Source organism: Gopherus flavomarginatus, chromosome 3, assembly GCF_025201925.1.
Source record: "Gopherus flavomarginatus isolate rGopFla2 chromosome 3, rGopFla2.mat.asm, whole genome shotgun sequence".
NCBI lineage: Eukaryota > Metazoa > Chordata > Testudines > Testudinidae > Gopherus > Gopherus flavomarginatus.
In genome coordinates this window covers 165648894-165669479 of record NC_066619.1, presented here as the reverse complement: position 1 = coordinate 165669479, position 20586 = coordinate 165648894, and the positions used below count along the sequence as shown (strand labels likewise).

Here is a 20586-nt window from a genome sequence, read left to right as displayed (position 1 = left end):
CCAGTTATGCACCCACCTTATAGTAGCCCCATATAAGTTGTATTTGCCTAGTTTATTGATAAGAATATCATGCGAGACTGTAACAAATGCCTTACTAAAGTCTAGGTATACCACATCCACCGCTTCTCCCTTATTCACAAGGCTCGTTATCCTATCAAAGAAAGCTATTAGATTGGCTTGACATGATTTGTTCTTTACAAATCCATGCTGGCTATTCCCTTTCACCTTACCACCTTCCAAGTGTTTGCAGATGTTTTCCTTAATTACTTGCTCCATTATCTTCCCTGGCACAGAAGTTAAACTAACTGGTCTGTAGTTTCCTGGGTTGTTTTTATTTCCCTTTTTATAGACGGGCACTATATTTGCCCTTTTCCAGTCTTCTGGAATCTCTCCTGTCTCCCATCATTTTCCAAAGATAATAGCTAGATACCTCCTCTATTAGCTTCTTGGGTTGTTGACATTCCGTGCGTCATCTGTCCCCTCCCCGGCACCATTGCCACTTGTGGGTTGCATCTGGGAAGATACTTTAAGTTATATTATTATTACCCTAGTCTACAGGAGCCCATGTCATGGACCTGGATCCTGTTGTGCTAGGCGCTGTATAAAGATGGCCCCCTGCTCCAAGGAACTTAGAAGATAAGTATGAGACAAGAGATGTCTATAGATCAGGGAGTACACAATGAGATTATACTGGTCAGCACAATAAGCAGCATAACCATTCTCACGTTTTCTGTAGGTGTCATAGCAAAGAAAAATTTTAAGAATGGATTTGCAGATGGATAATGAAATGTCTCTGCGGATGTTTACAGGGAGCTCCTCCTGGGTGTGGGGGGCAGTATGGAAGAAAGCACAAAGTTGCTTGTTTGAAAATTTAACAAGTGGGCCAACTTGAGGTGAGCATCAGCAGAGGGATCGCAAATATCATCGTAGGCAGGATGGAGGATTGACTGTGAAGGGCCCTGAAAGTGAAGACAAGCAGATTATGTTTGATGTAATAGAGAAGTAGGAACCACTGAAGCGATGCTAAGAGAGAGGTTACAAAACAATGGGCTAGAAAAATTATGTTTGCAGCAGCATTCAGAATGGATATGAGGAGCAAGACTGTAACTGTCAAGGCTTATGTTGACTTCCTCTGCAACTCCCCCCCTCCCCCGCAACCCTTGCCTAGCTAGCCCCATCAACATTTGGGCTAGGCTGGTCTCTGTATGGGTCTCAGCAGACACCATCTACCTTCCTGGTGCCTATGAGGAATAAATTTGGGCCAAAGTGGAAGAAATAGGGAACAACCCTGTTTTGTTTTGTTTTGTTTTGTTTTTTTAAAAACAACCCGCATAAGGCTACATAAGTGGTCTGTCTTTAAAAAAGTATGAAGCAAGGAAATTTACAATTAAATATGAAGCTCTCCCATATTTAAAATGCTATGGTTATAACTGCTATAGAAAATGCCTATAGATAGATGGTAACACCATTGTACGTAATTGTTGCTGCACTTACATAAAATAGCCAGTATTCTAAGATCTCTGCAACACAGAACAACAGAGTGGTAATAAAACTGGAAGAAAATGCTTGTCTGAGTCTTAATAACTGCCTTTTCTCCATTGAATCCAGGTGAGTAATATTTTAACAAAGGCTTTAAAAATGATTAGGAGTTAGTATTTCTTTAAAACTGATGTTGTAGGATCGGTAAAAAGTTGATTGCATGTTTCAAAAATTAAAATGTAACTCTTGCTTTCACAACTATGACACAACACAAAGACAAATTCTTCCCTCAGTTATTCAAGCACAATTCTGACTGATTTAAATGGCAGCTGTGCGCATGTTACTGAGGTAGAATGTCACAATCCATAGGAAACCAGCGGGATAATGATCCCACTAGCTGCTGTGTAAAAGTGAGTATTCTCCAATGGCACTGACTAATTGGGCTGCTCAGACTATACCCCCACGAAGTTTGTGAGAATTTGAGACTCTCAGGATTGTATTGCCTCCCGGCTATTGTCTCAACTCCACCAAAGACCATTAAATGCAGCAACCCCGTTAGATAATACATCCTGCAGCTACATTTCATTTTTTAATTCCCACCAACAGTTTCTGGAAGGAATGTATTGTTATTCACTTAAATTGGACAATTCAGTAATAGTAGAGGAAATCATGGAGAGTAACCGCAATCCCTCAAAGAAACGGTAACATACAGAGATCTTTCAGTACTCAGATTTTAACCAAAATCTGACATTTCTCTTATTTTCAGACAGTGTATTGCTTACTCCAGAAGCAAGGTTATTTGTAATTCAGGCCAAGGACTGACACTGCAATTATGTCTACTTGTACTTGCCAAAAATGAACTGTGTGTCTATGATCACAGATCAAATTCCTACTACAGATTAATAGCATTAAAAGCTTCCAGTTATTAGAACGAATGGAATTGCTGATCCAAGGCAAACATTTTGTTGAGAAAAAAGGGCTCTCATTAAACTAATATTTGCCATATTCAGTTATGGATGATTTATGTATACCTTCCTCCGACCTTTCCCCATTCAACCTGCCCAAGTATTATATCATTTATTTCATATGTCAATCAATAAAAAACAATTAAAAATTCAAGCACAGAAAAAAATATTGTAGTTAAAGTGCAAAAGGTTCACAATGAAATGTCAATCCATGATACATTTATTGGTCTGGGTTTATTGGAAACTCAAAATCCAGCCAAGGTTTGTTGAAAGTTTCATGAACGAGATAAGCAGAAGAGAGCTAATTCAGGGGTTTTCATCCCATGGTTCTTACATGAAACAAAGTCAGATTTGGGGGCATCGACTTAATTTTGCTTCAGGATTGGGATTGTTGTAATAATTGGGCCTACACATTTACCCTATTCTGAGCTCAGTAGTTAAATGTGAGTGAAAGTTCATAAAATGTCACAATAATCTATCACAATAAACATTGATGGGGGAAAAGGTGCAAAAGGGAGACAAAAAGACTAGGTTAGTCCAAACAAAAAGGTCTACTGATATAACTCAAGGACTGTGTTAAAACCATGCCTGGTAAACAAGAGAAAAGTGGGACCAGAAATCAGTGAATCAAAATTAGTGTACCTTGAAATTAGGTCTACTTCATGGACAAAATCATGACGGGGATGGGTTATTCAACCCATCGTTCCTTTTTGAGGTCCTTAAAGATTTTTTTGGGGGGAACAATATGGATGGACTCATTACCTCTACTGGCTCTGGCTAAATGCTGAATACCACCCGGGATGTGAGACTGTCAAACCCCTTCCTCTCCACATATGTTCTTTTCACACACCCCCTGGTGTCCTTACCTTCTTCCCCCACCTTGCTTCTTTTCTCTTCTATCCCTCTTCCTTTTTCTTCTGTCTAAAGAGTCTCTGGTTTAGTCAGCCAAGACTGTATTTTGCGACACTGCTTTAAGCCAGTGAACAGAGACAATTAAAAGCAACGCCCTAAAAAGCCTGACGCTGGTCTCATAATGGCTGAAAGACCATGTTCTGTGCCTGTGTTTCTCCAGCAGTGACGTTGAAAATGAGGGTTAACAACAGAGACAGAAGCAGCATTTTTATCTCTGCTGTTTTTGTTTTTTCCCCCTCCGTGTATTTGTCATGTTGACTCTTTTAGGAAACAGGATCAGACTTTAACAACCATTCCAGCCCATCACAGCTAACTTTTTCTCCTTTTCCTAAAAAGGACGGTTATTTCCATCTTTAATACCATCTGAAAGATGGTCAAATGGAGTCAGAGAGCATTCCTTTTAAAAAGTCCAGCTAGAGGAAAAGGAAAAAGGGATGTTAAAATTAAACCCTGACTTAATACTTTACATTTTACATGCTTTAACTGCTTCTCCTTTTCCCCTCCTCTATCTTTAATAAAGATTTTCAATAATGTGTTTGCTATAGTACTAAGCAGCATGAAGGTCTCTGTATACAAACTACCCAATCTTGTTTAACATTGTTTAATGTTGGACAGTGACAGGGTCACGTTATCACCTTTGAAACTTTGGGCCCATTTATTTCACCTAAATGTATACAACAGCTGTTAGCCCAGAGACGGACCAAGCCCAAAACTGTGTTCCCATGAGCTTTAAACTAAAAGTATCGACTTCCATGCAGTAGTAGTGAGCACTCAATTCCACATAAATATGGAAAGCTGTCACTTCAGGAATACTGAACTGTGCTCTTTGCTATGGTCCCAACACAGGACAGCACCTAAGCATGTATTTAAGCCCATCCTTCTTCAGGACAGGCCTGAAGTGCATGCTTAACTTGAAGTATGAGTTTATGTCCTATTGACAAGCGATGTCCTTAAAAGGGATGCTTTCCTGAGTTTGGGTCTCTGTAACTGCATAAGGTGTTATTTTAGAAATTGGCTATCAGTATTTTGCCATTTGTTCACAGTGGGCCAAATTAATCAATGGTACATCATTTATTTCTGTGAAATGACAGATGAATTTGGCTGGGAATAGAGCTTGAGATTTTCAAAGCAATGTAAGAATTTAGCCATATACCTTCCATTAATTTTAATCTGCAAATCTCAGCCAGAGCCTTTAACTCACCTAGCCATGCAGTTATTTCACAAAATAGGAAAGTGCACAATCTTCTTGCAATCATATTTTGTGTTTCTATAGGGCCAAATTAAGGCAGGTACCTGGAGTCAGGAATAATGCCCCTACAAATGGACTGCAAAGAAAACCTTAGATCCCTCTGCTTTCTAGCTCTGAGCAGCCCCTTCAAGGAAACTCTTCTAGAGTAGAAATAATCAGTGCAGGGGCAAACTGCATAATGCTCACAACAGCATCAGGATTCATAAAGCACATGAAACATGAGACTACCCGCTTTACCCATTAGTTACATCCAGTCGTGTCCCTCAAAAGTTCCCACTATGGAAAGGCTGTAAAGTTTGACATTTTCCAAGCAATAAACAGGCAAAGGACACACAAACATTATCAACCCCAAGCATTCAAAATCATGAGTCAGACCTCACCAAATATTGTAAGATTGGCTTACTCATGATATTTTGAAAAATAATACATTTGGAATTCTATTTATTTGTATAGCCATAGCCATTCTGCATCACAGTTTTCAAACTTTTCTCTGAAACCACAAGGGCTAAAAGCTTTTTATTTAAGGGCTGTCAATTAATCACAGTTAACTCACACGATTAAATAAAAAATGAATTGTGATTAAAAAAATTAATCAAAATTAATTGCACAGTTAAACAATAGAATACCAATTTAAATTTATTGAATATTTTTGGATGTTTTTCTACATTTTCAAATATATTGATTTCTATTATAACACAGAATACAAAGTGTACAGTGCTCACTTTATATTATTTTTATTACAAATACTGCACTGTAAAAATGATAAAATATTTTTCAATTCACCTCATACAAGTACTGTAGTGCAATCTCTTTATCATTCAGTTGTAACTTAAAAATCTACATCTTTTTTGTTACATAAGTGCACTCAAAAACAAAACAACGTAAAACTTTAGAGCCTAATGTCCACTCAGTCCTACTTCTTGTTCAGCCAATCAATAAGACAAAAAAATTTGTTTACATTTACGGGACATAATGCTGCCGCTTCTTATTTACAATGTGACCTGAAAGTGAAAACAGGCATTCATATAGCACTTTTGTAGCCAGCATTGCAAGGTATTTACATGCCAGATGTGCTAAACATTCGTATGCTCCTTCATGCTTCAGCCACAATTCCAGAGGACATGCATTCATGTTGATGATGCTCGTTAAAAAAAATGTTAATTTAATTTGTGCCTGAACTCCCTGGGGGAGAATTGTATGTCCCCTGTTCTGTTTTACCTGCATTCTGCCATATATTTCATGTTATAGTAATCTTGGATGATGACCCAGCACATGCTAGTTTAAGAACACTGTCACAGTAGATTTGACAAAATGCAAAGAAGGTACCTATGTGAGATTTCTAATAATAGCTACAGCACTCCACGCAAGGTTTAAGAATCTCAAGTGCATTCCAAAATGTGAGAGGACGAGGTGTGGTGCATGCTTTCAGAAGTCTTAAAAGGGCAACACGCTGATGCAGAAACTACAGAACCTGAACCACCAAAAAAGTAAATCAACCTTCTGCTGGTGGCATCTGACTCAGATGATGAAAATGAACATGCGTTAGCTCCCACTGCTTTGGATCGTTATCCAACAGATGATGTACGTCATCAGCTTGATGCATGTTCTCTGGAATGGTGGTTGAAGCATATATAATTTTTAGTACATCTGGCACAGAAATATCTTGACATGCTGGTTACAACAGCGCCATACGAATGCCCATTCTCACTTTCAGGTGACATTGTAAACAAGAAGTGGGCAGCATTATTTCCTGCAAATTGTAACCCAACTGTTTTGTCTAAGCAATTGGCTGAAGTAGGACTGACTGGACTTGTAGGCTTTGAAGTTTTACATTGTTTTATTTTTGAGTGCAGTTATTTTTTTGTACATAATTCTCCATCTGTAAATTCAACTTTTATGATAGAGATTGCACTACAATACTTGTAGTAGGTGAATTAAAATACTATTTCATTTGTTTTTTAAAGTGCAAATATTTGTAATAAAAATAAATATAAAGTGAGCACTGTACATTTTGTATTCTATTGTAATTGAAATCAATATATTTGAAAATGTAGAAAACATCCAAAATATTTAAATAAATAAATGGTATTCTATTATTGTTTAATCACTTGACAGCCCTAATTTATTTTAAATGAAAGCAAAGATCCTAACAACAGGAATCGGGCCTAAGAAAATTCCCCAATATCATGAGCTAATGATAAAATCATGAAAGTTAGCAACACTGTCACACTGCAAGACAAATATATCATTTTGTGTCAGGAATACTACATGTTGATGTTGTGTGCTTGAATATAAGCCTTCTTCCCTAATCAGAGAACTGCCCTTCCTTTATTCCCAGAAAATCTAGGTGGCCATCCTATGCAAAGTGACCTCTCTACAACATTTCAAAGAAGTCAGGACAAGGGTTGTCAATTTTGCCCTGTGCTCCTGGTAGGAGTCACAGGCTATTGACATGCCCACCAAACAGAATTCGGCCTACTGATTCCTTCCTTTGAGTGCACGCAGGTGGACACGCACATATTTCCTCTAACTAGAAAAGAAAAAAGAAAAAAGCCATCAGCCTTTGTTCTATTTTCCCCAAAGTTGCTCTGTGTTCTCGGAAGTGGAGTGTACTGAATAGCAGCACAGAAAAATCAAGTTCTGTGATTCTCTGATTACAATGTATAATCAGAAACCAAAAGTTCTGATATGATAGTGAACTACATCTCTGATGCAATCTACATTCATCATTCTCCAGTCTAGTAAACAGGCGAGGTGGGGGATTATTATAGTAGAAGGGACAAATGTGTACTTCAGTTACATTAATATACTAATCCACAGGACTCTGACTGTGTTTGGGAGGAATACTTCTTACATTTAAGAAATGAGCAGAAACTGTGTTCTGCTTTGCACTGCTGCTCTCTCCCCCAGTATACTGTCCAAGTAGGCGCATGAAGACAGAGAGGGGAAGCAAGCTTTGTAAGGAAAGTACTTCTGCTCTCACTCATTTGAACATCAGCATTATCCTAGGCCTGGTGTGCTGGAGACCAAGCCCAAGTATATGATGGTTCTGAAGTTCCGGATGAGATAATAGCTTACTCTACTCTGTCGTCTGCCTATCTTTGCTTTTTGTGTAAAATGGTGATATTTGAAACTTGCCTTCCTCATAAACATGACAACTTAGCTGGCTAAGTACAAGACTGGTGTGTCAGATGGATGACTAGTGTAGCAGGGGAAGGTTATCATAAACTCTGCTATCTCTGGAATGGACAGTCAGCTGTACCGGACATCATTATTACTAACAAGGAACAGAAGAAGACCCTCATGGTGGATGTCACAGTTCCTTTTGAGAACAGGACCCCGGCCTTTCATGATGCCAATGCTCAAAAGGTGGAGAAATACACCCCTCTGGCCAATGCTTTGAGATCTAGGGGTTACGAGGTTCAAACATACACACTGATCATTGAAGTCCTGGGAGCATGGGATTCTGTTAACAAGTGAGTGTTGCGGGAATGCAGAATCGGTCAGCATTACGCTTGGCTGATGCGGCAATTCATGGTGTTGGACACCATTGGTTGGTCAAGGGATATCCATTAGAACATATCACTGGACAACGGCAATACCAGGAAAAATGAGCTAGAGTGCCACTGAGGAGAGAACTTAGGAAAGTAATTGAAATATTTCTTTGACGGATTGTATTTACTGAGACACGACCTATCCTAAGTTCTAAATTACTGAGAGACAATTTTTACTCATTGCTATGTTTTCTTTCCACAACCTACTCTTAGAATAACTTTATGAGTGATGTGTCTGAATATTTGGATGCTAATATTTAAACTGTGTCATTAAATTTATTTTGGGGTATTGCAGATTATATACTATAGATATAGTATGACTTTTAAAATGAAACATTGCACTTTTGGAAAATTTAAGCATTATAATCAGATGTACAGAAACTCTTTCTTTAACCTGTGTATTAGATACATTTTAAAATTATGTTTAATAAACATTTGTAACTCGTTATCTTTCATGTTGGGCAGGAGCCCTGGTCCAGCTCTTTACTCAGTTTTAACAGCTGGCACCAGCTCATTCACTGCACACTTACCTTGTCCTGAAGAGGGTAGGGATTCCCTTCTCTTGTGATGCCAGGGCACATGAAACTGATTTTTCAGGAGGGATTTTGCCACTCCTCTACAGAATTCCTAATACTTTCAACCTAGCCTATCCTCTCTGTTGCCTGCTCTGGATATACAACACGGTGTCCCTTTTACAGTTATGCTACTGAAATTCAAGAATGTTACTATACTTATGTATGCTACTCTCCAACTCCATAAAAATAAGTATTGATGCCCCACATAAAATGAATCCTTGAAATATTACTTTCAAGTTGGCTTCCTTATCAATCTCCTTTCACCATAAAATCTGTCCAGGTTCTTACGTTATTTCCCATCACTGTGGCTTCTGAGAACCATATGCAGTTCCCTTTGCCTACCATTATATTCACAATTTCATGAGAAATAACCCTACAAAAGTCCAAAGAGCCACAGTAAGAAAATCCCCATTTTACTTCCTCAATCCACACCATATTCTTAAAATAAATCATTGTCCTGAGCCTTTAATCCTCTCTACTTCATATAAATGTTATCAATCAAGTAAATGTTCTCACCTGAAGTATGACAAGACCAACCTGCCTCCACATGCCATGACATTGAAGCGACCCTATTTACCCATTTTTCTCTCAGTGGGTTTCATTACAGAAGAGCGGTGCTCTGAGGAATGTGCCCCATGAGACCGATACTGATGGCATCCCTTACAGACAAGGCTTTAATATATCACCAAACCTATGGCAATAACCTTTGTCCTTTTCCCTGTCATCTTTTCTGGCTGAAGTCAGAAGATTGGGTTGTGATATTTAATCAGACCCACTGTAGAGTCTTTCTGAGGCAAAGCAGAAAACACCTATATAACAGCTTGCATGCAGAGACCCATCTGTTCCCTCCATTATGAAAGCCAGACACAAAAGTGGTTCTCTCTTGCACAGACTTAAGGTAATCAATACCCAACCAGCCTTCCTCTCTCCCCTTCACCTACATAAACCCTATCTTAAACCAATCAGACATTTCAAAGCAGCTCTGTCAAATTGCCAAAAAGAACAAGAAATTCATACTGACAGATATCAGAAGATGCTTGCTACCATTAGGTGTCTCTGCCTTTAAAATACCGTGGGGTTCTCTAACCCTCAAGAGAGATTAATTTGATTCAATTTATGTGGATAAACTTGCTCAGTCCATAATTGACCCATCTCTCTTCCTTATGGTGAATTTTTTTAAAAAGAAAAAGCCCCAAAAGGATACATATTTTATTATGTAATATTTTTAACAGTGATATTGTCATAGTGCCTAATAGCCTTTTTGTGGTAATTTGCCCTGTCATTGCTCTCAAGAAAAAGCTGGCAATTAAATCCGTTTTGTGAGTAATGTCTTGTCTTATTTTGTATGTTGTGCATTGTCTGTCAGTTTATGTTCACTTACAGATACTTTAACTACAGTAGTCAGTGTGCAAGATAATACCAGGGAGGGGGATCTAGAGGGCTGAGATATGAAGCCTTTCATTTCTCTGTTTACTCTTTGAATGCAACCCACATAGGCAGTGGGTTACTTGCTATCTTCCGATGGCTGTTCAGTGGCCCTGTGTGAAATGAGTGTTGTCTCAGTTTTTGCCTCCATATCACAAAAAACATGGCCACAAATGTCAATTATGTGAGTAACATAAGCTGAGAGGCCAAAGACTGAACAGACATCCCTCACTCCGCATGCCTACACAGTGTTCTGGAGTCTGCAGGAGTGAGCCTCCCACCCTCAGTCAGACTTGTGTAAGCTGTACAGACAACACTTTGAAGTTTTGGCTCAGGCTGGAGCTCAGGCTCAGAAGCTTAGGGAGGGCAGTGGGCTTCAGAGTCCAAGCCACAACTTCAAAGCACTGGCTGTACAGCTATTTTTAGAGTGCTAGCCAAAGGCTCACTAACCCAAGGCTGTTGACCTGGGCTAGGAGGCTTATTCCTGTGGGCTCCAAAACAGTATGTAGACATACTCTGAAATACTCCCTCCTCCACAGGCCTTATCTACACTGAAGCTAGACAGGTGCTAGTGCGACAGTATCAGTGTAGACAAAGCCATGGTGCTGGTCACTCACATTCAGTGCTGGAGGCACATGAGCGAGGCTTGCACTGCTACTGCTTGTGCTGTACCTGCTCTTTAGTTAAACACGGGATGTTAGGGTCAAATTTTGAAAAGCAACTAAACGATGTGGGAGACTCAGTTCCACTTTCAAAAGAGATGTTGGAGCACCGAAAGTCAATGTGATTTAAGCTCTTAAATCACTTTTGAAAATGGGAATTCAGTTCCTAGGACATTTAGTCATTTTTGAAAATGTTACCCTTATCCTCCAGGGCAGTCAAGTTGGCAACTTTTATGAATACTAAATTTTCCCTCCATCACAAAATCCATAAATAGCATATAGACTATGAAGAATACAACACAAACATAACAATAGGATTATTATAGCGATATGAAGAATGATTTCATAGTTAATGAAAGATAAATATGGTGAGCTTTCTCTTGAAATATTGTTAATTTTAAAGTTTTGAGTATAAAAACAGAAATATTTCTTATGCACTGGAGGAAGTACAAAAAAATGGATAGTAGCTAAAGACAAATTACCCACCAATCTATGCAGTCTCAAATACTTCCATCATTAGTACTATTAAGACTAACTGATACCCTCTGCTTGCTTGAACTACAACTTTTTCTTCTAGCCATCATCCTTTTGACCCTTTTCCACACACCAAAGTTGCAATCATCTGAGGAGACGACAATAATGGTTGTGACAACAGATGTTGGTCATAAGAGCAGGAAAGATTTACTGCTAGGAACATTAAATTTAATATTTAATGAAGTAGAACAGCCACCAGGAAGTTAGTTAGAGAGAGAGAATGAGCTTGGACAGTGAAAAGTGACCTGGAACTATGCATGCTTGTGACTGGAGTGTTGCAGAGGAATCTAAATGGTCTTGAATAGGGTACTGAGAGGTTCTCCAAAGAAAGCTGCATCTGGGCTTTAGGGAGCAGCACTCAGATTGGATTTAAAGTAGACTGATCACATGCTAGCTCTCCTTGTCCAAAAAAACCCAACCCTCCCTGTAAAGGCACCATGATCATGGTGTTTAGAAGAAGCAGGAGAATGTGAGGTTAAAAGCAGGTTTAATAGATTTTAAGGCCAGAGCAGACTATTATGACTATCTAGCCTGAACTAAGGCTAGAATTTCACCCACTGTTTCCAGCATCAAGACAATAATTTAAGAATTTACCAGAACCAGGGGAATATTTTCAAAGGTATAAATGGGAGTTAGATGCCCGACTCCCACTGACTTTCAATATCCAAGAACCACATTAACCCTCAGATGTAGGTAAGATGCTGTACTACCATGAGGGGGGAAACTGGAAAAAATCTAATGTTTCTTGAAAAATTTGTGTAATAGAATCTTGTATAAAAAACCTTAAAATGCCTTTATTATAATCTCATAGCTACTGCATGACAGCACTACAGGGCAGAGTTACGGTTGTCTGGGTGCTTTAACTGTGCACGTCTTACCTTAACGTAATTGGATTCCTATTAAGCATAATCTTAATTCTGACTTTCCTGACTGGGGATAGCTTTGGGGTAGTTTTAACATCCCTGTTTTTCATCATTAAATAACTGATACCTACTGTTCACCTTAACGCCAACTTAATACAGTTTTTTTTTGATCTAGGAATTAACAGTTACATTTTGATATCTACAACATGGAACAGAGTGTTGGAGATACACAGGACCAGAGCTACGTATACTCAGATGTTTTGATTCATAATAATTTGTACAAATCTTCCCACCCACCCCCAGTTGTTTTTACGAGAGTTTGTACAACTAAGTTTCAGTTTCAAACAAACTCAAAAATCCAAAGTGAAATTTCATCACAAACTTAGGTTGTGCCTGATTTTGAGTCAACCCGCACTAGTTTTGGACAGTTTCCTCATCCAATCATAAATCACCTCAATTTCACATGAAACCCTGGCTCAAATTCACAGTTAATCCAGAATTGCTAATCTCAGCAAGTCTTTTTTGGTAGCTCAAGTCCAGAGTTTGTAATGAATCCCATAACCTGGTATAAACTTGCCTGGTTTGACATCTTAAAAGGGAAAGTTTCAGAGCTCTGCTGTGAGAGCCTTCTGACTCAACACAGATTGAGCTGGATGGCAATGTGAAAAAACTGAAATGACTCAAAAGAAAAGACCTGTATGATTATCCAAAAAAAAAGGAGACACTAGGTTTTTTCCTTGTGCAAATGTAATACTTCAGTTGTTACTAGGGATAAAGGAAGATGGTTAGGAAGTCTAGAAGCTGGTGAAAGAGCTCATTAGTTTACCTTATTGATGGTTATATCAGCAATAATGCTGGTGTACTATATCTGGCGTTAATAAGTCACCAGACAGGAAAAAAGTGCAAATTTTCAGCAATTCACTCACTTGTGAACACTACAAATGGAACTTAAAAAAAAAAAGCTCACCTCAAGATAGACACCAACCGTGATCTTTATCAAAACCAATACAGCAGGCCAGATCAGCAGCAATTCTGCTAGTGAATAAGGATGCCATGCTATTTACAAAGATAATACACACAATCATTGAGATTTAATACTGTGATAATTCAAAATGTAAAGGGCTGGCTATCTCTATATCAGCAGTCTAGGGGCTTGTATATTTAAACATTTTAGAAAAGTGCTTATCTTTGGCTACATGATGAAGGGGACTACAGATTACGCTTTTATTTTTATATTCATGGAAAGAGACAGAAGTGTGTATTGAAATATGTTTGAGAATGGGAAAGCTTGTACTTGAACAACCATGTTGAATTAATTTTAAAATGTAGCACAGTAAATGACAGCTTGGCTTGTGGTGTACCAAAAGGAACATGGCTATACCATTTTGATAGTGAAATAATTTTCCAGGGACCAATCTGTGTTGCACTTTCTGAAAGGACACCTATGTCAATAGAGAATATATTAGAGTTAGTAAGCAGCAGATTAACAACAGTAAAGTCATTATCAAACCTTCAATGTAAGTCACAGTAAGAAAGAATAAAAACCTCATACATTGTCATCAGTTTTGCCATTAAAAACTATCCATGACATCCAGCTCTCATGAGTTACTTAGGTAACTAAGTTTCAACAAATAAAAGGAAAGGAACTGAAACTCCAATTGAAAACTTTGTTGAGGATATGTCTAGACTATATCTAATTTCACACTCTGCCTGCAGATGTCTCCCTGAATCTCACCAACCTATTGTAGCACACACAGTAATACAGAAGCTAAAGGAGAGAACGGTCCTTAACTCATAGCCATTTTAAAACAAATTTCTTGCACCTTTGGAAGTTGGCCTCAGAACTGAGTGAAAAGTTGATCTAATAAGTTTGGATTAAGAGTGGGAACATGAAATCCACTGAAGTGGAGAGGGCATTAGATTTGGAGCCAGAACATCCTGGTCTGTCATTGACCTCATGGGTGACTGTAGGTATGTCACTTCAGCTCCTTGCCTCAGTTTCCCCATCTGTAAAATAGAGTAATGACACCTTCATGTGTAAATCACTTGAAGATCTCTGGATGAAAATTGCTATGGGAGTGCTATTATTGTTATTTTACTTCTTGTCTTAAGATGAAAGTTGTCTATATAAACTTCAGAGCTATATATTGGAGTGAGCAAAGAATATAAAACATCCCACAGCTACCAGCACAGCAATGTATTTATATACATCAGTAGTATTTCCACCTCAAGTTAAAGATCTGTCAGTTCTGTTAAAACCCCTTACATTCAAGCAGCAATGATTTCATTTGAAATATAACTGAGCAGTTTATTTTTTTAAAAAAGTGAACATTGTTGACATTTTTTGATTTAGGAGGACAGTAAAGAATCATAATAGTTTGCACTTAGCTTGACTTGTATCCATGTTTCATTCATATATTTTCTTCCATGCATACAAGAAGTTATCCCAGTATCTGGACAGGGACAGCTCCAGGTACCAGCGAATAAAACAGGTGCTTGGGGCAGCAGGTCCCTCAGTCCCTCTTGGACCAAAATACCCACTGCTGAATTGCCGCCAAGGAATGAAGTGACACGGTTTAGCTGCCACCGAAGTGCCGCTGATCCGAACTCCCCCCCACCTCCCCTTCACCACTTGGGTGGCAAAAAAGCCTGAACCGGCTCTGTATCTGAGGTAAAAATCAAAGTAGAAAAAAAAAAAGCACCTGGTTTGGATGGCATTCATCCTGAGATGCTTAAATATGCAGGCAAAGATGTGGAATCAGTCATCTGTTCACTGTGCAACAAAATATGGACAGAGGACAAAGTGCCAGAAGAATAGACCCTCAGTATCATAATCAAGTTACCAAAGAGAGGTGAGCTAAACAATTGTTCAAATTGCAGAGGAATAACACGTCTATCTGTCACAGAAAACTTATTAGCAGCAGTCCTCCTTAACAGAATGAAAGGAAATATGGATACCATCTTACGTGAACAACAATCTGGATTTAGACAAGGGAAATCGTGCAGTAAACCCTGAGATGGATTACTGAGAACACAATTGAATTCCAAGGCAGTCTTGCCATCAATTTTGTGGACTATCAAAAGGCATTCAATAGTGTAAACAGAGAAACAATGTGGAATATCGTGGAATTTGGAATTCCAACAAAATTAATTAACATTATGAAGGCATTCTATGCCAACACAAAATACTGCATTAAAATCGAAAATGGATTGAGTAAGGCATTCAGCATCAAGACCTGTGTAAGTCAGGGGTGCATCCTGTCTCCTATTTTGTTTATGCTAGTCATCGACTATGGATTAAAACAGTGCAACAGTGATACATATGGCCTAAAATGGAACAATTCAAGGCTATTTGATCTAGACTTTGCTGACAACATCACTCTTATCAATGAAGATGCCAATGGACTACAAAAATGCACAAACGAAGTAAAAGTAGTAATGGAGAAGATAGGTTTGAGATACAATGCAAAGAAATGTAATATCCCCATTAACCTGACTGCAGGGACAGAACTCAAAACTGAAGTAGAGAAACTGGAGAAGGTGGACGATTTTACGTATCTTGGAAGTATCATCAGCCAAGATGGTACCAGTTCCAAGGAAGTAAGAAGAAGGGATCAGGAAGGGAAATACTGCATTTGGAAGGCTCAAAACCATCTGGCAACTCAAAAACATCTCCCTCAAGACAAAACTGAATGTGTACAAAGCAATTATTGCCATCACAATATATAGCAATGAGACATGGCAACTTACCAAGAAAGATATGCAAAAGCTGGATGCATTTCATCACAAATGTCTGAGAAGAATATTGGGAATAACATATAGAAATAGGAAGACAAATGAAGAAGTCAGAAAAATTACCCTCTCACAAATAATCTACAGAAGACGACATCAGTGCCTGGGACACATGCTGAGAATGGAAAAAGAATGCTTACCAAATAGCCCTTGAATGGAAGCCAGAAAATGCAAGAATAAAATGAGGAATACCATGAAAACAAACAGTTCTGAATGACATCAAGCAACTCAAGAGGAAATGGGAAGATTTGGGGAGAAGGGCAGTTGACAGGCAAGGACGACAAATGTGGGTGGCCCAATGCGCAGCAAGGCACGGGATGGGCTAAGGTCTAAGGTAAGGTAATTACTTCTAATTCATTTTATTGTGGAAAGTCCTAGGGATTGAATCAGACCCTGCCCCTGAGTGGGTTGGAGGGCCTTGCAGAGTGAGACCCTTCCTAAACTCACCCAGCAGTGGCAGCTCCTATCCCACAGCCCCCACCACACCATTTTGACCTCATAAATGAGATTGCAGAACCACTCAGGTTTGGCCCAGCCATCCCTCCATCATGACAACGGAGTCCAAATTTGAGGGAGTGGCATCACAACCTGGTGCATGGGGTCACAGTGCCACTCAGATTTGATCTGGCCATCCCCTTCATGATGAGCAGCACTGTGAATCCATGTGCAGGTCACAATGCCTTCAGCAGCAGGCAGCCAGGCCCAGCTTCATGGGAGAGGAGTCACAAGGAGCTGCCATGGGGTAAGTTTTACAAGTTGTTTTTACATTTTATTGCATGTTATTTCACATTTGCAAAAAAACCACAGGGCTCAAGCTCTGGGTTCAATTCCTGGCTCTGGCACAGATTACTTGTGCGACCTTAATCTCCCTAGGCCTCCGTTCCTTGATCTAGAAAATGGAAATGACAACAATATTATTATTCCTTTGTCTTCTCTATTTAGATTGTAAGCTAATTTCGGCAAGGATTGCTTCTTACTATATGTGCATACAACACCTAGTACTGGGACCTGATCTAGCTGCTTGCCTCTAGCTGCTTCTACAAATAACAGAGTTACTCCAATTTTACACTGGCGTAATTGAGAGCAGAATTTCACTATGAGTAAATCTTTGATGTAATTACTATAAATACCTAAAATATATCTTTATATTGTGCACTGATGAAGGACAATTATAGTTTATAAATTACTACAGGAACTTCATATGCAATAAAATATAAAGTCCCTGTCTCATGGGGACCTGAATCTTGATGCATAAATCTAACTGATGTCAAAAATGTATTTGCAGGATTAAATTCTACTGTCAGTTTAACTAGTGTAAATCTGAAATAATTCCATAAGCTGCGGATCCATCACTAATTAACTAAAATCCCCTAACAAGAAAATTAGCATAATATTAAAAAATAACATACAGAGTCCATAGCCAACTTTGGGTCCTGTCCTGCAGCTGGCCCCTACAAAAACCTCCAGTTATTCTCCCAGGAATACCACATGCAAAATAGCTAGAGGAGTTAGACTCAAGAAAAGCCAAGACATTCATAGTTGAGGAGGGAGTCTCTAATACTTACTCACAAGGGTAAAAAACATCCTGGTTATTATTCTTCTGCCTTCCTCTTGGGTTTAGGGGGTTTAATTCTTAACTGTGACTTTCCTTGCTTTTATGGTTCACATTACATGTTGTCTTAATAGAGATTTTGTGAATTATACACATCAGCATATCTTTCTTATTAGTTCCGGTAGGTGTTAGACATTGTTACACGGAGGCTGTACTTAGTGACACTTGGAACTCACTTCTGTGAACTTGCAGACACTGTGGAAGTAGAGAAATAACTGACAGGGATTTGTAGGGGATCTTAATGCATGACAGTCTCTGTTAGCCAGAGTTAGGCTAGCTGTAACCCTAATAATGCAAGATTTGTAGAAGCGAGGATTGTGTGAGGCATGTGGAAAAGAACTGTGTGAGAAGTTGTTTTTTGACCTTGTGTAGATAATACGAAACGTAGACTGGAGTCTCTTAAGTGAGAAAAACAAGATATCAGGATGACCTATGTATAAACAAAATGCAGCTGTTGCTTATTATTGTCTGTAACAAAAGTACAAATGCTTGCTGTAATTGTTTACCTGTTGAGAGACCTGTCTAGGAAGGGGAGACCTTATGTCCAGTGCACACTCTCCCTGCTGTAGCTGCTAAACAGAATAACGTATCTGACTCTGCTGCACCCAAACAAAAAGCGAGAACTGAGTTTTTCTCCGACAATTTGGGGGCTCGTCCGGGATGGCAACGCCTACTGAGACACAGACAGCTGCTACGGATCATTCCCCTTCGAACCCCATGGTGCCACAAGAGAGGTATGAGACCTTTTGTAATCTCTATTGGGGTATTGGAGGACTGTCCGTGGGGCCTTCTGTCCCTATTGGGCTTACGACATCTGAACTTATTGACTGTGCAGCAAGATCAGATGCAGTGTGGTATTGGGGAATGGTTTTGCCACCCCAAACAAGGTTAGGTTGAAGCAGTACTGGGGAACTGCTTGGTTGACCAACAAGGGTAATGCATAGGGAAATGCATTAGGTATGCACCAGTGCTGAGGGGTTTTTACCGCCTCATGGTATTGGGTCCGGACATAAGGTACAGATGCATCGTGGTATATGGAAATAAAGGCCTTGGTGTGTGTGTGTGTGTGTGTGTGTGTGTGTGTGTGTGTGTGTGTGTGTGTGTGTGTGTACACCACTGTGAGTGACTGTTACCGGAAGATGCCCAGAGTACTCTGTGAAGCGAAAGTTCGTGACCAGGAGTACTCTAACGCAAGCCCGGTAACTAGAGGATCTTAGAAGATCCGACCCATGGTGGGCTGACTCAGCCTGGCATCGTCCGGGTCTAGGAGCGTGTGAACTCATCTTCCCTCCCCCTTTCCTTTTCGTGTGGGCTACTGACAGTCTGATCATCTCACTGGATGGAATCAGAGTAAGTGGCGCCGTCTCCCTGAGACTAGCTGATGCTTTTTGCTGAAGGGAGATGTAGGAGGGTCGTGGCCATCCTCGTTAGCCTTTCCTCTGTAAGTACCCTGTAGGGAGAGACCCTTAGTTTATGTGCCGCTAGCGCGGACAGGGCATCCCCCCTGTGAGTGTGTGAATGGAAAATGGGTGGGGGACAGTCTAAGCATTCCACCTCACCTTGTAAGGGTACCCCAGCATATTACATGTACGGACATTATGGTCCTAAAACCTGCAGGTATTTAGACAATTGGAATCTTTACCCGCATGAAAATCCATCTAAACAATGCCCGCTAGAAGGTACCTTCAATCTAGATAAGATCATACATCTAAGAGGAGCTTTTAATCACCAAAAAAGCCTCTGACACAGTGAGAGTAATTTGTCTATTGAGGAAAGGAACGGGTTAATTTGAAATTCAGCTTGGCCCAGAGATAAAGGGAAAGTTGCTCTGCGTTCAAGGTCAAGAATCAACGCAGACCATGCTAAGTACAAAGAAAAACTGCTTTCGGCCTCAGCTGGCTATGAAAAAAAAATATAGACAGAGGCAAACCAAAGGCAATACAAGTTAGAGAACTGAGATTACATTTGCAAAGCTTAACTGTCCAGTAAAGTCCAACAGTGTGCCTTTGCGACCCTGGAGCCGGTGTGGCTTGGTAACACCGAAGAAGCCACAGGCAGCCGACCTGGACTGGAATCTCTGAAAGAGATGCCGCAGGAGATTCCAGGGTGTAAAAGAACAGCCCTCCCAAGAGCGGAAGCATGTTGGAAATCCTGGACAAGCTGCATACAGGATAATCTCCCATCCACCTATTCCCCTTCTCTGAACGTTATACACAGACATGGCCAGTCTGGACGTACGTGTGTGAGTATGACAATGGCTTAGGGCATTAATGTTTTTCCCGAGTGATATGGGAGCGTTCCCAACACTCTACATTGTTGTTTTATTATTTTATTAATGAAGCTTTAAAATTCAGTCATATAGTGTGTTTTCTTTATCTTCTCTCAACGTCCTGCCGTGTCAGCCTGATCACCTGACATGAGGGATAGATTGATAGCAGAAATTTGTCACAGTTTGGTGAGCAATTGAGAAGGGGAGATCCCTGCAGAATTTACATCATTTGTTTTGCCCTTGTTTTATGTTTGCTTTGCTTGGTACTGTTGGTGTTATATGTTGAGGATTGCATGATTAAAAGCATGCCCACTCTCAGCCGCAGTAAGTCTGAGAACTGGAGAGGGGTTTATCATTCTTCTCTCCACCCTGGTTGACCGGGAAGGGTGGCAGGTGGATCTACCTCAGTTGTAGCAGGACTGGGCAATAAAGAAGTTGGAGAAAAGGGAAGAGATGTGTACTTGATAACTAGAATTGAGCAATTAAGAGCACAGATCATGAACCAGGCAGCAACTCAAATCTACGTCCAGGGCAAGTTGCAGGCCTTGAGACAGGACTTCCAGGTAGAAAAGGAAGCCCTGGCTAAGCAAGTACCGGTCCTTCAGGGACTTGTCAAAATGTAACCATTTGTGCTCAGCATACGCCATAACAGCAGTGTGTTTGCTACAAGCGGAAATTGAATAGTTAAACGCCAA

General features: G+C 39.8%; 1 protein-coding gene across 1 annotated transcript in view; it reads right to left on the bottom strand.

Moving 5' to 3' along the window:
• Window positions 1–20586, bottom strand: part of GRID2 (glutamate ionotropic receptor delta type subunit 2) — a 1109147-nt gene that overhangs the window by 91061 nt on the left and 997500 nt on the right. The gene's annotated exons all lie outside the window — the stretch shown is intronic.